This window comes from Mandrillus leucophaeus, unplaced genomic scaffold, assembly GCF_000951045.1.
Source record: "Mandrillus leucophaeus isolate KB7577 unplaced genomic scaffold, Mleu.le_1.0 Scaffold77, whole genome shotgun sequence".
NCBI classification, from domain to species: Eukaryota; Metazoa; Chordata; class Mammalia; order Primates; family Cercopithecidae; genus Mandrillus; species Mandrillus leucophaeus.
The window spans coordinates 6583442-6589162 of NW_012108363.1; the positions used below are offsets into that span (position 1 = coordinate 6583442).

General features: G+C 39.4%; 1 protein-coding gene across 1 annotated transcript in view; it reads left to right on the plus strand.

Annotated features, from left to right (window-relative positions):
• The window catches only part of MED7 (mediator complex subunit 7), a 30977-nt gene that overhangs the window by 11980 nt on the left and 13276 nt on the right, over window positions 1–5721 (plus strand). The window contains exon 3 of the mRNA XM_011966709.1: window positions 4440–4563. The gene's annotated coding sequence lies outside the window, so the exon portion shown is untranslated. The remainder of the gene's footprint in view (window positions 1–4439; window positions 4564–5721) is intronic.

The following is a 5721-nucleotide window of genomic DNA, read 5'->3' on the forward strand; positions in this document are numbered from 1 at the left end:
TTTTTTTGAGGCAGAGTCTTGCTCTGTTGCCCAGGCTAGAGTGCAGTGGAGCAATCTCAGCTCACTGCAACCTCTGCCTCCCAGGTTCAAGTAATTCTCCTGCCTCAGCCTCCCAAGTAGCTGGGATTACAGGTGCACACCACTATGCACAACTAATTTTTGTATTTTTAGTACAGACAGCGTTTTGCCATGTTGGCCAGGCTCGTCTCAAGCTCCTGACCTCCAGTGCTCCACCTGCCTTGGCCTCCCAAAAGTGCTGGGATTACAGGCGTGAGCCACCATGCCCAACCTGAAGAAAGAAATTTAAAAAGATCTAAGTCAATGGAGAAACATATGAGGTTCATGGATTGGATTTCTCAACATAGTAAAAATGTCAGTTTTCCCCAAAGTAATATACAGATTTAATATGATTTCTATCAAAATCCTAGTTATTCTGTAGATTTAGAAGTGATTATTCTAAAATTTATATGGAATGGGAAAGGAATGGGAATAGAACAGTTGTGGAAAAAAGAATAGAGTGGGATGAATCAGTCTACCTAATTTTAGGACTAGTTATACAGCTATAGCAATCAAGACTGTAAGTTACGGATGGAGGGATAAAACAGATAGCTAAATGGAACTGAATAGAATACCCAGAAATAGATCTTTACAAATATGGCTGACAGATTTTTAAAAATAAAAGTGCAAGAGTAATTTTAAAAAATAGACTTTTGCACATACGGTGCAGGAGCAATCAGACATCCACACGCAAAAAAATTAACCTTAAATAAGGCTCACACTTTATTTAAAAAAATGAACTCAAAATAGATCACCGACTTACTTTAAAAACAGAAAACTGTAAAACTTTTAGGAAAGAAACATGGGGGATAATCTTTGGAAACTAGGACTTGGAAAAGAGTTATTAAATTCAACCCCGAAAGTATAACTAATAAAGGGAAATATTGATAAGCTAGACTCCTCCAAAATTAAAAACTTTCACTCTATGAATGACCTGGGGAAAAGAATAAAGACAGGCTAAAAACTGGAGCAAATATTTGCAAACTACATATTCCATAAAGGACTAGTATGTAGAATATACAAGGAACTCTCAAAATTCAACATTAAAAAAACAAACAGTCCAATTAGAAAATAGGGAAAAGATATCAAGATAAATTTTTTTCAGAGGATATACAGATAGTACACAAGCCCATGAGAAAATATTCAGTATCATTAGTCATTAGGGAAATGCACATTAAAGCCACAATAGTTTAATACTATACACATATAGATACTACTATACACATATTAGAATGATTAAAACAAAAATAATAAATAAGGAACAACACCAAATTATGACGTAAAACCAGAGAAACTATACCACCCACACATTGCTAGTGGGCATGTAAACTAAGCCAATGAGGAAAACAGTCTGGTAGTTCCTTTTTTTTTGAGACAGTCTCAATGTGTTCCCCAGGCTGGAGTGTGGTGGCGTGATCTCGGCTCACTGCAACCTCCACCTCCTGGGTTCAAGTGATTCCCCTGCCTCAGCCTCCTGAGTAGCTGGGATTACAGGCATGTGCCACCATGCACAGCTAATTTTTTAAACTTTAATAGAGACAGGAGGTTTCACCATATTGGCCAGGTGGGTCTCAAACTCCTGACTTCAAGTGATCCACCCACCTCAGCCTCCCAAAGTGTTGGGATTACAGGCATGAGCCACCATGCCAGGCTGGTAGTTTCTTAAAAATTAAACATGCCACTACCATACAACCCAGCAATTTTACCCCTTGGCATCTATCTCAGAGAAATGAAGACTTACATTCACACAAAAACTTGTAAACATATATTCATAGTGGCTTTCTTTGTAATATCCATATACTGAAGACAACACAGATGTAAAACCCACTTGTCGTACATCCATACCATGGAATAATATTCAGTTAAAAAATGGAATGCACTATTTATTCATGCAACAACATAGATGAATCTCCAGAGAATATGCTAGCTAAAAAAGTCATCCACCAAAGATAATATACTGATTGATTCCATTTATATAACATTCTTGAAACTAAAAACAGCAGATTAGTGGTTGCCATGAGTTAAGAGGAAGGTGGGAACAGGAGGGAAGTAGATGTGCTATGAAGGGCATTATGAGGGACTTTTTTAGTGATGGAACTGTATCTTGACTATATTTCTGTCAATATCCTGGTTGTGATATTGTATTAAAGTTTTGCAAGATGTTACCATTGGGGTAAACTGGGCAAAGTGTACAAGAGATTTCTCTGTGTTACTTCTTAAAATTACATGTGAATCCATAAGTATCTCAAATTAAAAACTTAATTTACCCACCAAGTTATTTCATGGATATTGACAAACTGATTCTAAAGTTTCCATAGAGAGGCAAAAGACCCAGAATAGCCAATATCATACAGAGAGAGAATGACGTTAGAGAACTGACACTACCAGACTTCAAGCCTACAAAGCCACAGCAATTGAGACAGAGTGGTACTGGTGAAAGAATAGACAAATGGGTCAATGGAAGACAATAGAGAGTCTAGAAATAGACTCGTACAAATATAGTTAACCAATCTTTGACAAAGGAGCAAAGGCAGTTCAATGATGAAAGGAGAGTCTTTTCAAGAAGTGGTGCTGGAACATCCAGACATCCATACGCAAAAAATTGAATCTAGGGACAGACCTTACACTCTTCCCAAAAATTAACACAAAATAAATCTTCTAGAAGACATGAATCTTCTAGAAATTAACACAAAACGAAACTTCTAGATGACAACATAAGAGATAATCTAGATGGCCTTGGCTTTGGCAATCAGTTTTTAGATACACCACCAATGGAATGGTCCATGAAAGAAAGAATTAATAAGCTGACTTCACTAAAATTAAAAATGCTGCTTGAATCATCTTGTATGTTCTGCATGAAAAAAAAAGAAATCTGTTCTGTGAAGGACAAGAGGATGAGAAGACAAGCTACAGGCTACAAGAAAATATTTACAGAAGACGTATCTGATAAAGGTCTGTTGTCCAAAATATACAAAGAGCTCTTAAAACTCAATAATAAGAAAATGAACAACATGACTAATAAATCAGCAAAAGATTTCAACAGACACCTAACCAAAGAAGATATACAGAAGGCAGATAAGCATGTGAAAAGATGTTCAAAATCATATGCCATTAACAAATTACAACAACAATGAAGTGTCTCCGTACCGCTGTCTTCAAGTGATTCTCCTGCCTCAACCTCCCTAAGTGCTGGGATTACAGGCATGAGCCACCATGCCCAGCACAATGAGATGTCATGCATAACTATTAGAACCACTAACACTCAAAACACCACCACCAACAAAAGTTGTTGGGGAGGTAGAACAACAGGAACTCACGTTCATTGCTAATGAGACTGCAAAATGGTACAGCCATGTTGGAAGACATTTTGGTAGTGTCTTACAAAACCAAACAGACTCTTACCGTATGATCCAACAATCAGGCTCCTGGGTATTTACACGAATGAGTCGAAAACTCCCATCCAAACAAAAAGTTACACATTGTTTATAGCAGTTGTGTTCATAATTGTCAAAACTTGGAATCAACCAAGTCCTTCAGTAGGTGAATAGATAACCTGTGGTACATCCCGACAATGAAATAGTATTACGTAATGAAAGGAAATTAGCTATAAATCCACAAAAATAAAGAAAGGAGACATTAAATGTATATTACCAAGTAAAAGAAGCCAGTCAGAAAAGGCTACATATTGTATGATTCTGGATAAAATAGGTAAAACTATGGGGACAATAAAAAGTCAGCTGGACGTGTGGCTCACTTCCACCTGTAATATCAGCACTTTGGGAGGTCAAGGCAGAGGATCTTTTGAGCCCAGGAGTTTGAGACCATCCTGGGCAACATGGTAAGACTTCCTCTCTTAAAAAAAAAAAAAAAGTCACACGTGGTGGTACCTGCATGCATGCTGTGGTCCCAGCTACTCAGGAAGCTGAGGTGGGAGGATCACCTGAGCCTGGGACATTGGGGCTGCAGTGAGGCATGATTACACCACTGCACTTCAGCCTGGGTGACATAGTGAGACTCTGTCTCAAAAAATAATAATAAATATTTTAAAGTTACCCACGAATGACGGTGCACACCTATAGTCTCAGCTACCCAGGAGAAGGAGGTGGGAGAATGCTTGAGCCCAGGAGTTTGAGGCTGCAGAGAACTACAATTGTGCCAATGCCTGGGCAACAGAGTGAGATTATGAATCTAAAACATGAGATAAAACAAAACAAACAAAAAAACTCCCAAACAAACAAACAAACAAACAAAAGATAATGATATCCAGGGGTTTGATGAGAGGGAGGACATTCCAGAGCACAGGCGATTTTTATGGCAGTGAAACTATTGTCTATGGTACCATAATGGTGAATATATGTCATTATGTGTTGTCAAACGCGTAGTGTACAACACCAAGAGTGAAGCCCAGTGTGAACTATGGACTTTAGGTACTAACGACGTGTCATTGTTGACTCATCAAAATCAAATGCACCACTCTGGTGCAGGATGTCGATGATGGTGGAGGCTGTGAGTGTGTGGGGGGAGCGGGTATATGGGAACTCTTTGTACTTTCCCCTCAGCTTTGCTGTTAACCTAAAACTGCTCTAAAAAATAGTCTGTTTAAAAAGTAAAGTAGACTGGTTGGCTGGGCACGGTGGCTCATGCCTGTAATCCCAGCACTTTGGGAGGCTGAGGTGGGCAGATACCTTGAGTCCAGGAGTTCAAGACCAGCCTGGGCAACATGATAAAACCCCGTCTCTATTAAAAGTATGTTCTTATTGGCCGGGCACGGTGGCTCATGCATGTATTCCCAGTACTTTGGGAGGCTGAGGTGGGAGGATCACGTGAGGTCAGGAGTTCGAGACCAGCCTGGCCAACATGGTGAAATCCCATGTTGATACTAAAAATACAAAAACTAGCTGGGTGTGGTGGCGGGCACCTGTAATCCCAGCTACTTGGGAGGCTGAGGCAGGAGAATTGCTTGAATCCAGGAGCCAAGATCGTGCCATTGCTCTCCAGCCTGGGTGATAGAGTGAGACTCCATTTAAAAAAAAAAAAAAGTTTTTAATTATAGAAAAAGGGAAAAAGGTAGACTGGTTATGGAATTACAGGGCATCTTTTTAATCCCTTGGAAGAAAAGTTTTACTCCCTCATTAGACATGACTCTTCAAATGCGCTTTGAAATCTGTGAGATTGCTTTCTCTAATTTGCATACAATCAACAATAAATACATAGGGAGGTAATAACAGTACTAATCAATACCAAATCTCAAAGAAATTTGGAGATTATATGATTCAGTATTTGTCAAACTTTTGCACATATTGATCTTTTAAAAAAATATAAAATCATAAATGGAACTTAGTAAACAAAAGAGACGAAGGTGAGGGCCCCCTGCCTGAAAGCAGGGGTAGAGTGGGCAGCCTGAAGCCCCACCAGCTTGGCTCCCCTTTGCCTCAGGGGACACCTGGAATGCATTTCCGTGACTTGGAGGCCACTGGTTTGACCTGAGGTTCTCACTTTACTGAGAAAAATGTGTCTTGCTTGAGGTTACCCATCTGATTGGTTGAAATCAGGTCTATGGAATCTCAGGTCAGACTCTTTTCCATTCTGCTTTACCCTGATTGATTTGGGGGCATTCTCAGGCTAACAAATGTTGGAAGACAAACTGGGACTCAGGTGTCAGAG